At 45.0% G+C, this 13,170-nt stretch overlaps 1 long non-coding RNA gene across 1 annotated transcript; it reads right to left on the bottom strand.

The window, feature by feature from the left end:
• Nucleotides 1-592: 592 nt before the first annotated feature.
• LOC137864403 (uncharacterized) lies at nucleotides 593-2,833 on the bottom strand. Its single transcript, XR_011101488.1, has 2 exons — nucleotides 2,546-2,833; nucleotides 593-1,299 (listed from the first exon to the last, which is right to left on the bottom strand). It is a non-coding gene; the product is annotated as an uncharacterized lncRNA (long non-coding RNA).
• Between the last annotated feature and the right edge of the window lie 10,337 nt (nucleotides 2,834-13,170).

The following is a 13,170-nucleotide window of genomic DNA, read 5'->3' as shown; positions in this document are numbered from 1 at the left end:
GCTGCAGTCTCAGAAGAACGATCAAGCAGACACAGCATTAACGATGGCCCAAGCATTCACTGACAGAACAAAAATAAAATCCCAAATCCAGGAGGGGCTCCTCAGTGGGACAAGGCACACGAGGGGAATGCTCAGAGAGGGAGGAGAAGCCCCGCTGCCAGGCCATTACTTCTCCAGAGTCAAAGCACTTCCTATCAGCAGCAGCTTCTCTCCTCCATATTTGCAATTTTTCATGCTCTTGCAATATAAACAGTAATGACTATGGGTAAATGTTAGCTTTCAATGACAACCACTGTATGTATGGATTTCATACAGTTTACTTTCAGTGTTTTGGTTAAAAGGTCAGAGTAGTGCTCAAATATTTGGAAGAGGCATGAAATTTATAGCACCTAAAAAATTACAGTGCATAGTAAACACACATGTACCCTATTTATATGTCTATACATATAAAGAGAAACAGCATGGCGTTGGCAGCTAATTTGTTCCTGCCAGAATGCAGGACACAAGGAGCAACCTCCTGTGTGCACAGCTTCACCCCTCAATGCTCTTTGTAAGCGCCCTCATTCCATGGCACACATTAAGCTAATGCATATTTCTGTTTACATTATCTTTATTTAATTAAATGCCGCTTTTCATACACTCACACTATTTAGCTGACACTCACAGCTCTCCCTCTGAATTGAGGAAAATTTCCTTTCTGTGGCCCCTTCTCCAGATGTTTTTGTCCTTCGGCAGCGATGCAGGATAAACCCAGCTGCGGGAGAAGCCGGCAGCACGCCTGAAGCCGTCCCCATGCAGGGCACAGCACAGCGCCTGCCCCAGGGAGCTGCATCAGGATGGGGCTGGGGGGGGGGGGCAGCGCTGTGCCCCCAGCATCCAAGGGCTTGGCACTTGATCACCAAGAACAGCAGCATGAAACATGGGCAGAGCGGGACGGTCAGCCAAGGGAGACGTGGCCATGCAAATAGGGTTGAAGCCCGCTGCCAACCTGCCCTATGTGCAGCCCAGTGCCCACCCTGCACCCACCTCCAGCAGGGCTTTGCTGGGGGCTGGTGGACAGGAGGGAGCCGATGTGCCTGGCCTCGCTAGCACGTACAAGAGCAACTCCATGAAAGTTTAATTATGATTAATAAAAGGATTGCAGCTGCAGCTTGGATTTTGACATTGTAAAGCTCATTTCTCCAGTCATTCCAAGAATGACTTAAGTTCACTGCTTGCAGTTCCAGCTTTGGTTCAAACACAGCACCCGATGGTAACAAGCCTGGCCTCTTCAGAGGTCTCCTCCTGATAAAGCAGAGCCTTCAGATTTCACAAAGTAAAACAGCTGTATTTAGTGAACTCAAAGCAGGAGTGTGTTTATTATTAGTAGTAAGAGAAACAATACATTCAGTTTCACAAGTTTTCCCTACACAAAACTAGCAAAAAAAAATAGAAAAGTAAAAGCTTCTGACCTCATTTACTAGGAAATGGGGAAGGCTTCCAATTCTGAACAAACTCAGCACAAGCAGAACAATGCAAATAGATGAAGATTACCTATAAAGTCACTTGTTCATAAGACCAATGTATGATTTGTGGGATTAGCCCAATTATCTTTACAATTTCTCTATACAACACATACCCCACAAGCCACATCCTCTGTGCTTGCAGATACAGCCCTAAAACAGCTATTGCTTCTGCCCTCTTTGTTACCACAAAACATAATTGTAGGCTTCTGCTCTAAGATGTTGAAGTTATCCCAAAGATTAATCAAATTGTTTTTCAGGAATATCCACACAAATTCTGAGTGAGAATGCCCAGTGGATTCAGCCTCTGCCCTTTCTGCTGCAGCATACCAGCTGCCACTGTGGCCAAGCTGCTTCAGAGGAAGGGCACTGGAGCTGTCACTTGTCTCTGCAAGTTTTTAAAGAGACTGATACTTCCTAGGTTGGTAAGTTACCGATAGGAGGAAAACTTAACAATAAACTTCAGGAGTCTTTGCGTGGAAAGCATTTTTAGAAGCTCATAATCAGAATATCATGGTCATTTTGACTTACATCATCTCTTGCTCTTTGGTTTATTTTTAGAATTTTAGTTGCCATAACAACATAAAGTATTTTACTACATGGTCTATATACCGACAAGAGTTTGTTCTTTCCTTAGCACCCAGTAGAGCCTTGACTGCTGCCAGCACACCAGGGGGAAGAACAGGGCAGCACCAGCACACAACAGCAGCGTGCCATGCATGGGCAGCAAGGAGAAACCCCACAGCCAGGATGAAGCTGCAGTACCCCGGACACAGGGAGCATGAAGCACTTGGAGAGGCAAGGGGCCAGAGGAGCCAACAGCTGAGGGAGAACACCAAAGCCTGGCAGGGAACACACAGCACCCCACGGGATGCAGCAGCCACCCTCACCCCGCTTGCAGCAGGAACACACACAGACCCAGAACAGAGCTACTGAACAAGCTCCCCCCGGCACCCTTCAGGCCTGCTCACCATCCAACAGTTTCAGACCTGTTCTCTTCTGGGTTGCAACAACCATCACGCAGCCCCCAGCAAAGCCCTTACCTGCAGCCAGGCCTCTCTGCAGGCACAAGGGGACCCTTCAGAGAGAAGCAAGCCCCCCAGCTGGCTGCACAGATAAGCACAGCCATGTGGAGGGGACGCCCCTGTGCAAATGGACCACACCTGCATGGATGGGGCACACCTGCAGCCTCTCCCCCCCTCTAAAGCAGCACACTGCTGAACCTGTAAGCATCACAAACTGTGAACAACCAACTAATTAGCTAAGTAACTAAGTAACTAGCTCCCTCCCCGCTGCTGCATCGCGGAGCACTGCTCAGGGCATGCCGTGACGGTGTCTGTCCTGGGACCTGCAGCAGCCCGGGGCTGGACCTGCAGCGCTCTCCTCGCTGCCATCCTGCCTCGCTCAGCTCCCAGGGCCTCGTCCTCTCTGCTTGCCTACCCCGCTTGCTTGTGACCTTTTGAATATATATTTTTGCTAGTAAATAGCGCTGTTGCTGTAGCCACAATGACCCAAGACTATAAGCAAGGAACGAAAGGATGCAAGAGTGCCTCTTGTGCTGACGCTGACTGTGTACAGCTGGGACCGGGGGGGCTTGTTAAACCTCCTCCCGCCTGCCAGACTGCTCACAAGGCACAGGGCAAAGGGCAGCACGCGGGAGTGGAGGAGCAGAGGCTCAGCCCCTCAGTGGCATGGTTTTTACTGGTGCAATGAAAGCAGGACTGGGGGGCTTTCAGGGGGATCTCTGCGGGCTGCTGCAGCGGGCTGTGGCAGCACCTCCTTGGCACTAGTTGTGTACACAGACTGCTTATTGTTTCCAAACATGCCTTATCTGAAATGCACGTCTTCTGCTTAATCAGTACTTTGCTTCCCAAGCGCTGTCTGGTCACCAGGTAACTGGAGGAAGGGAGCTGTGAATGCTGAACCCAACTCAGACTGCCGAACGATTGCTAAATACAGTTCTCAAATGTTTTCAAGCACTTACTCTCCTCTATGGATCTTTCTTGCAAGAAAAAAAATGACAGTTATTTGCAAACAAAAGAAACCCGAGGCAGTGACGGCGGGTTAGTGAGCTGCTTCGCATCAGTGTGCCAAAGCTGTGCCGCCGGCAGCCCCCGCGGCAGCTCAGCCTTCCCCGGGGGTCCTTGCAGGGCCGGCTGCGCTCAAACCCAGCGCGCAGCTGAAGTAAACACATTCCGTTTTCAGGCAACCGAAGGACTTTAATTAAAACCAGCGAAAAGAGTTTTAAGTATAGAAAATACTGGTCTTCTCCAAAATTATTTGTTCTGCCTGAAAGCTAACGCTGCTTTAAGTCTGTTTTTGTAAGTCTCTTGGACCTGAATTATGGCATATTAATTACGGCCAGAGGCAACGAAGAAGTGTTATTCCTTTCCAAAGAAGATGGAGAAACTCAGTTAAAAATAGATTATAAGGCAGTGCTGTCAGGAACAGGCATTCTCCTGCCTCCGCTGGATTTCTGTTTTCCATAGAACAAAGAGGAATTTGCTCACAGAACATATGGAATTTGTGTATTACTCAGCATAATTAAGTGTAACTGCTTAAATGAGTGCAGTGACTGTGGAGGTCACTGGAGCAGCCATTAGCTTCTCCCTGCTAAGTCAGTCATTGGTTCTGTGAGGAGGCAGTTGGCCAAAAAATCATTATCCTCCCCCACCCCCTTTTTTATTATGGTTACATGGATTTTTTAACTTCTGTTGGAAAGGATGAGAAGCAGCTGTATGCACATCGTAACACCCGAAGGAGCGGAGCGGCGTGTAGGGCTGCATTAGCAGCACTGGGCAAAATGTGCTGGAAGGTCCGAAATCAGCCCTGGAGAACCTGATCCCAGTGATCCGTGGGGCTCTTGTAGGACCGATGTCACCTGGAGACGTTGCTGAACTTCTCCAGGAAAGGAGCACAGAACCAATAAATGCCTGCCACCTCCTCTGGAAGAAGAAAGGAGTTTTCTTTAAAAACTTTAGCCATATAGCCAATGGAAACTTTTGCTAATTCTCAGACCAAGGGAGGATCTCTGTCCTTACGCTGAGGCGGAGGGGTGCTCCCGGTGCACCACCGCTCCTTCAGCGCCGCGTGTCGGGCCCGCGGCTTCATCCAGCACCACCGAGAGGATGTCCTGGCTCGGTGCCCCCGGCCACCTCCCTGTCCCCGCAGTGTTTTTGTGGCTCTGCCTCAGTGCTGAGGCGAGGGAGCGGAGCCGGCTGCAGAGGAGCCCGGCGGCGCTGGGGAGCCCCGGGCGGGCGGCACACGGGGCGCGGGGCCGGCGTGCACCGACTGCCATCTCGTGGCCTGACGGAACGGGCACTCCGTGTTCTTGGGCTGGTTTTTAGCTCTCACAGTGGTTTTGTGTCCAGCAGCGCCCGAGGATTTAGGCGGAAGGCTCAGGGGGGTGGAGGACACCGACCCTACCTGGACGCTGCCCCACCGCTGCTCTGGGCTCGTCTTTCCGTTCTTCCTGCCGCCTGCAACGTCCCCAGTGGGTTGGGGATCAAGTTATATTTTTTCTGTTTTTTTCCCTTATTGATCTTGTGTTTTAACTTTTCAGGATGTTTTGCTTAAAAAGCAAGGCCAGAGTGAATTTGTGAGAAATGTTTGGAACCTTCTGGTTCATTATTGGTGCTCCTTCTCCTAGAACAATTCCACGTCAGTGGTGAAGGATGCTCCGGTCCTGCTCACGCTTTACACAGGAAGGTTTGGGGAACCTCCCAGTGGCCTTGTCACAACCTTCTTTTGTGTGGCCAGTGTGCTCCCACCTGTAAGGCACCACATTTTCTAGCAGCCAGTTTGATCCCAGCAATGGCACTGGGGCAGTGCATCGCTGCCCAACTTCTTAGTTTGCTAAATCTTGGCCTTGATTTGCAGGAGTCTCTCTGAAGATGCTTCTTGCACAGGAGTTCTGCTGCTGCAAGGAGGACTGGGCACACGGTGAGCCCACCTTGCTATCAGCTGTCTGTAGCATTCATCTTGCAAGTAACAGAGGTCTTGGCTGTGCATCTGAGTCAGCCCAGCCTGCCTTTACGGTCAAAGGCTGTGATTCATCTGACTTATTACAGCTGCTACTTTAAGATAAGAAAAGTGCCTTATAGAGCTTATTTCTTTCCATTGCCTGCAAAGCCTCAAATGATTCACTCATATGTCTACATCTGCATTACAGATATCTCTGTATGTTCAGACAAATCCCACAGAAGATGAGTTAAAATAAAGCCTGAGAGCAGAGAGAAGGGTTGAGAAAACACAGATACAAAACTGTAACAGTTTAAAAGTTTATTGGTTCAGGAAACTATGCAGTTACATGCCTTATAATGGTATTGATTAGGAGCAAAAGGTAAAGATCTATTTTTGTTCTGGTTCCCTCAGCAGGGCAGTGGGTGCTACAAATGGGGCCCTAGGCTGTGGTTCTGCCCAGCCTGCTGAGTGTCCTCAAGACAAAGCATTGCACTTCTCCAAGTCTCAGTTTCTCCCTCTGTGATATAGAGGCGGTGATAATTAACCAACTTCCTTACAAACAGGATTGGCTGAGACTGGTAAAGAGGGGAAAGGTATTTTTTAGTGGGAGAAAACTGGAGTGGATTAATAGAATAATAATCCATGAAGCTTTGTTGGCTGGCCCAGCTTCACCAAGCGTTGCATTCATGGGTTACCCTTGTGCTTGAAAGTCAACACTTCTGCCAAGAAATAACATCTGAAGATTTGTCACCTTGCTTGAGTCTGAGCCTGCTTCTGTCTGCAGTGTAAGCCACCAGTATTGGGTCATTAGCAACATTAATCCTGGTTGGAGGGAGGCTGGAGCTGGGGCGAGCAGGATGCGCTGCAAGCCGCAGGCGCCTCGCCGAGCCATGAGCAGGCTCAGGCACCAAGTAATGGGGTGGGGATGATGGGCGAAAAAAATCTGCAAGGAGAAATCTTGGCAGCGGTGTGGAGGGGACTGAGATACTATATAAGCACAGGCCAAGACTGTTTATAGTGCCAGAGTTTCTTGGAAGACGCTAACAGAGCTTCTGCATCTAGTAAGCCCATCTCTACCCAGTGAGCTCCGCATGGCATTTTCATATACCAGTCCCCCGTCTTCTTTCAGTGGTCAGTGTATTAATCAAAGGCTATATAAAAAAGAAAACAGGACCATAGCAACCAGACTAACATAGCTGGGTGGTATCTAAACATTAAGCCCATATATATTAGAGTGAAGTGAGTTGTTTGGGGGATTACACTTCAGGTTTCCATGGAAAAAACTCCCGTAGAACATACTTCCAGCTGAAATACTATGTAAACTGAAGAGATGTTTCAGAGCTTCAGCTTGATGTTTTAATGGGTATTATCTAGCTGCTGCCAGCACTTTACAATTTCAAAATTTAGTAAAGCTGTATTTTCTCCAGGGTCTTGAATTCTGCCTATATTTGCTTTCAAAAATAATGAAGGAACAAGAAATGGCCTCTGTGATTATTCAATCATCTGCTGAGCAATCCAGAGTGAAAACAGGCAAACAAATGTTCTGGAGGTAGAAACTGGGAGAGCTGAATGTGAATACTTCAGGGCTACTTACGGCATGAGAACATTAGCATCTCTTCAAAAATGCTGTGCACACAAAGAATATACCCACTCTTCATACAGACAGTCAGAATTAATCAGAAAGAAACAGAAGCAAGAATCCCTTCAAATTAATGAAGTCATTTAACTTAAGGATTGTGGAAGAAAGACAACAACTATTGTTTTATTTCTCTAATGTATGTTTCCAGTTTCTGGTTAAAGGGGAATTCACTGTTACATAAGGAAGATACCCTCTCTATTTAGGGATGCATTGCCTCCTTTCAGCAATGCGGTGGCAAGTCATTAGCATGTTTAAAAGTAGCCTGGGTTATGCATAGGAAGGAATAGCTCTGCATTGGCAAGGAAACAGACCATATGATATTGAAGATATATATATATATATATATATATATATATATTTTTTTTTTTTTTTTTTTTTTTTTTTGTACCTTAAGTATTTAAGGTCCTTCAGGATTCCCAGTATATAAAACTCTGCTAAGTTTCAATTCACAGAGATTCTCCAGGTCATATATTTATTTATTTATTTATTTCTCACTAGAGATGGACTCTGGGGTAAGAAAAAGGTATTGTGCTGCAGAATTGCTGTACTAGTGGAAAAGAGTATTTTTCTTATCTGCTTGATACATCTTTTTGGCTGAGTTGCATGTGCTATATGATGTTGCTAAGATATATATTTATTGACAAAATAAGAAAGTCTTTGCTTTTAAACACACAATCCGAAGTAATCTAATTTGAATAGTTTCATGCTACTCAAAATGAGATTATTTTAATAGATCACGTATTCTTGCCACATTCACATAGACTTCATGATGGAGAGAGGTGATTCAGTAACATTTATCACTGGAGGGCGAGAAGGAAGGAGTATTTGGAGTGCCAACCCAGCAGGTCCTGCAGCAGCATGGCAGCATTCGCACCGCTCCCACCACGCAACAGGAGCATCCTCCAGCCCCTGGGCTAGGTACCAGAGATCTGGGCTGGGAGGTTCCGGGCATCCTCATCCTCACTGTGCTCACTGCAAGGATTTATTTACACAGGGAAAGACAAGAAAATAGTCCCAATGGAACAGTGTTTATGATACTCATGCTGAAACAACGTATTGCCAGGGAATGTATTTTTCCTCTCTCTCTTCCTGTGTTCTTCGTGATCATTCGTTAAATATATTACGACCTGCTATTTACTTCACTCTGAAGCTCTGAGACCTTTTGTGGGTTATTCCCTCCTGAGACTCTCTAAATGAATCGCTGTATATTTGCAACAGATCTTACAAGAAGCGATAGGAGTAACATGTGGAAAATGTAATCTCATTCCATACATGCATATGTTTAAATGATCTGCTATAAAACAGACTTAGCAGCTAAAGCAGTGCATTGGAATGGCTGCTCTGTGTCCTAAATCCGTGTATGAAATTTTGAGCCTCTTAATGGAAGAATTGACTGGGTGGGAAAACTATCACTAGCTAATATGTAGACAGGAGGCTCATTTTCAAATTTAAGCTGTACATTCACTCCAGATCTGAAACAAAAATAAGAATAGATTTGAGGCAGAATTAGGCCTTTTAAGCTCAATTAAAGCTCAGGCAGAACATTAAGATCTTCATACTTATCACACCAGTTAAAATCACTTGATTGCTGCAAATTTATTCCAAATTAACGGTGGTGCGAAGGAGTGAAGGATCCAATGATGTGGGCTTGCACCAATCAATCATTTGGAATTATGATCTTGTCTTTTGTCAATATGCATATTTAAAACCTAATTCTAGTGCTTTATTCAGATATGACAGTGAAATCGCCAGAGATTAAGGACTGAAATAAGAAAGAGAGGCCTGCTCAATTAAAAAAAAAATAAATCTCCCACAAACCTTAATATTTAAAACAGATAATTTATTTAAACATTGTTAAATAAATGAATAGAAATAAACTACCCTATGGCTTCAATACTGTTATCTTGATTGTGTAAACATCTGAATAAATATGGATTCTATATAAAAGGTAATGAAATTAACGTGAAATATCTGCATCGCTCAGAAATTGGATACTGACATATAAAATTGTAAATTCTTAACCACTAGATCAAACTTGCTATTACATGATAGGTAACTAGTTTAGATGAAAGGATTTAGATTATAAAAATTCCAAGGGAGTACAAAATAGATGGAGATAATGTTAAAGCCAACCGTAGCTAATCAAGCAGATGTTATTGAATCATTGCTACTGAAATCCCTACTTGGGGCATCCTTTTTCCACATAAGATTATATTCATAAATCCCTTCTCATTCTTTAACTTTTAAACACTATAATTGTTGTGGCCTTTTATTCAAATAAAATATAATCAAATGACTTAATTATTTTACTGAGGTGTATGTTTTTTATGTGAAAAGCATCTGAATTGTAACTTGCACAAGCAGGCTCCATTCATACTGCAGTACTTACCTTTAGCCTTGCATTGTTAAAAACGGTGTTGCTCTGTTTTGCTTCTGCTGTTTTGGTCTGCCTTCAAACAACTCCCCCATACTCTTCCACAGACTGTTAGCTCCAGAAATAGCAAACCCATTTTACAACTGATTAACTGAACTTGGGCCAGTTAATTCCCAGATTGGTTTAACTCAAGGTTGGCTGGTAAAATCAGAGACCCGATTTGCAGAGCATTGAGCAAATGGTCCCCCAGCATTCAAAGCAAAACAAGAACCCTCTTCTTGTGTGTTGTATAATCCACAAGCACTTAGAGCCACCATTTTGTATGTACTTAGAGACTGAAGTAGACACCAAATACTCAGTGGTGAAATTGTACATCCAAGAGGCACTGAGAAGGTTAAAATATGGAGTATCGTTTATAATACTTTAGTCTGATTATTTCAGCTTTTTCTGTAAATAGCATCTCAATGGTTGGTGACAGTAAATGAACCAAAGAAAATTTGATGCCTGCTCTTCTAGTAAAGATGATGAAAAAAGAACAGCCTATACTAAGGTAAAAGGAAGAGGAGTGAGTCAACAATAAAAAAAGCTGGAAACAAGACTAATTTTTTTTATGGATACATTAGAAGGAAAAGTGAAAGTAAAGTATGAGACTACTTCTTAACAGGGAAAGAAAGCAAGTGCTGAACTATGATAGGGAGGTTAACATGCCCTCAGATGTCAGTCCTCATCAAACCACAAGCTATGACCAAATGCCCAAACCTGTAAAAGATGAAGTCTATTTCTGTAAATTGTGTGTCATGGAGGTTTATTAAATGATACTAAAAGACTCTCAGGCAACTGGACAGAACAATTCCTCAGCCACCTGCAGTCGTCTTGAGAACACGTGCAGCAAGTGCACGGGTGGAGCCATAAACACTGTAGTTACAGAGGAACAATTAAAGCCTTACTTTTTAAAAGGGGAACCTTAGGAACAACCATTAATGCCCATAGGAAGGCTGGAAAACAATTAAAAGAATCAGTCCATAAATATATAGAAGAAAATGAGGTGATAAGAAAGAGCAATGGGGGGTTGTAAGGGATGATAGCAAAATGGAAGGCATTGCAATCCCATTGGAGACAGGATTAGACTTCAAATTGATCTGCATAAATCAGAGAAAAATGATCAGAACTGCTAGGAGGGCATTCAGTAAAGTGCACAATCCCATTTTAAAGAAGTATCAATGCATATAAACGAGATGTTTAACCATGGGCTCAGTAGTATTTCTGTAGAGGAGGATTTGGGGATTGCAGTGGATAGCCAAACAGTGCTTTTTTGTTGTTTTCTTTTTTTTTTTTTTTTTAAGAACAGAGAAGAATGATGGGGGACCATTATGTAAGAGGCTGCTGCCAAAGGGAAGAGAATAAGCTGTCTTTCATCTCTATTGTGGATAGAGTAGTAATAATAACGTACATTAAAGGAAGGAAGAAATACGAAGAAATAAGCCTGACATCACGGACCATTTTCTAATCATAAAGTTAGCAAAGCAGTGACAAGGTGTTCAGGGGAGATCGTGTCATTTCCCTCCAGCTGGAGCTTTGATGGGTGGGTCAGAAACCTGTCAGAAACCCACTGCTCCTGGCCGGGGCCGTCCCTGGGACCACCGAGCCCAGCTGCATCCCTGGCTGGTGCACGGGCAGGGCAGGGGGCAGGCAGCGCTCCGGGGGCTGACGTGGCCCAGGGAGCAAAGTGCAGCCCCTCATGCAGTGGGCAGAACTGGGAAGTTGGTGCAGCCCCCAGGGGGCCGTGTCCAGCCCCACAGCTGCTCTCCATGCTGGAGAAATGGGGCTGCCCACTGCCTGCCCGCACCCACCGCAGCGGGGCTGACCGGGAACCAAGCGGGGTGCTGGAGGAGGGCGGTGAGGCTGGCAAACACACGGCTGCCAGAGAGCCACCTGAGGCCTTGCTTCAGAAAAATTAAATCCAGTTCCACTGAGCGCAGCCACCAGGCTGATCTTTGCTGCGTGTGATGGGATGGTGATGAGCTGGCCAGAAGTTTGTGGTTTCCACGGTGTATCCGCTCCGCAGAGAGCCCCGTTTGACTTTCCTGGAACAGTCTATTCCAAAAGATAGAAAACATGCTCTGTTTCCTCAAGGGGAATGTTAAAATTTCTCAAATCTCATATAAAATGATTAAAGTTAATTCTGTACCTTGCAGGTTCAAGGCCTTTAAAATAAACCAAATGGGTATTTGGCAGAATGTGGTCCAATGAATCTGTGAGGAGGCAGAGTGGCAAGTAATGTGACATCTGCTGTTGGCATTAGTTAAGTGCAGACACTGCCTTTTTTAGATCTCCTAACCTTGTCTGAAGCAATAATTTTTAATTCGGACAAAACACTGGAATGAGAAAATCATCCTGAATTTAAATGTTTCCATCTGTGATTCAATAAAGCAGCCACACTACCAGCAGAGCCTTGCCAAGATGCTAGATTATCTTTTCCTACTGACAATTAACATTTGAACCAGCCACTAAAACAATCAGAATGACTCATATTAATAAAGATTAAATAAATAAAGGAAAAGGCACTAAACATTAAAATTCTCTATAGCCTGTCATGGGTCTTTAGCTTGTGTCTTGATGTCATTAGGACAATACTAGCTTCCACACTTTGGGGCAATTGAACACGAACAGGTTAATACAAGAAGTTTTTAAGTGGGACGTTCATTTCTGCAGATCATGTCACTTACTAAAATAAAAGTCCTCTCTGAACACGCGTTTTGGACTCTGTACATTTCTGAGGATCAGGAGCTGGCATCGACCTACCAATACTGAAATTCTGCCTGTAGATGCAGGCAGTCCGAGGGCAGACTCAGGAGCTGCCATTGCTCGGCTCTGACACTGGCTGCTGTATAGGCACTAGCCAAATGTCCTAGCCTGGCGGGTTTGCTTGTAAATGAGGCTATTTGTCCTGATTTGCCTGACAATTATTGGCCAAATATTCATGTTGTTGAGTCAGCTCAGTCTCCTGTTGAGCTAAGTGGGAATTTTGCCTGAAAAAGAACTGAGAAACTGTTACCTAGCAGGGTGAGAGGGATAAATCACACCCTCAGTAAGAACCTCTGGATTTTACCCCGAGGCCCAAATGGCCTTGACTTTGAATTCATAATAACTGCTGAAGATAAGCCTTTGCTGGTGCTTGCTGCCAAAAGGCCTGAAACAGCTCAGTCACTTGCCTGACTTCCCTTAGCATTGCTCTCCAGACTGGAGCAAACACGGCCAGGTAAGGAGGGCCTTTGGCAGAGCCTGGTTCAGAGCCTGAGGGCAGCTTCGCGTTGCTGCAGCAGTGCTGGGCGCTCAGAGGGACAGAGGGACAGGCTCAGCGCAGGCGGGGGCACCTTTCCGATGGGAGCACGCAGTGCTGCTTGCCTTTGGCCACAGCTGCTGCATGAAAGCGGGTGCAAATTCCACGACTGAACAGCAAATGGGCCTGGTGGGTCAGTAGGTAATGTTGGTATCCAAGAGGATTATTTCTCTGCCAGCAACAGAAAAGCAAGAATATTGGGAAAAACATAATAGAAACGTATATGGTAAGAGCATTGTAATCCCAAGAATGATGTGGTGGAGCTTAGTGTGTAAAGAAATAGAGCAACGCCCTTCTTCCTAGAGACGTGTAATTGCAGTACGATTTTTGAAAGAGGCCTATTCCAGGACTA

The sequence above is a fragment of the Anas acuta genome, chromosome 14, assembly GCF_963932015.1.
Source record: "Anas acuta chromosome 14, bAnaAcu1.1, whole genome shotgun sequence".
Lineage (NCBI taxonomy): Eukaryota > Metazoa > Chordata > Aves > Anseriformes > Anatidae > Anas > Anas acuta.
Note: the sequence above shows the minus strand (reverse complement) of the source record. Positions and strands in the feature narration are given on the sequence as shown.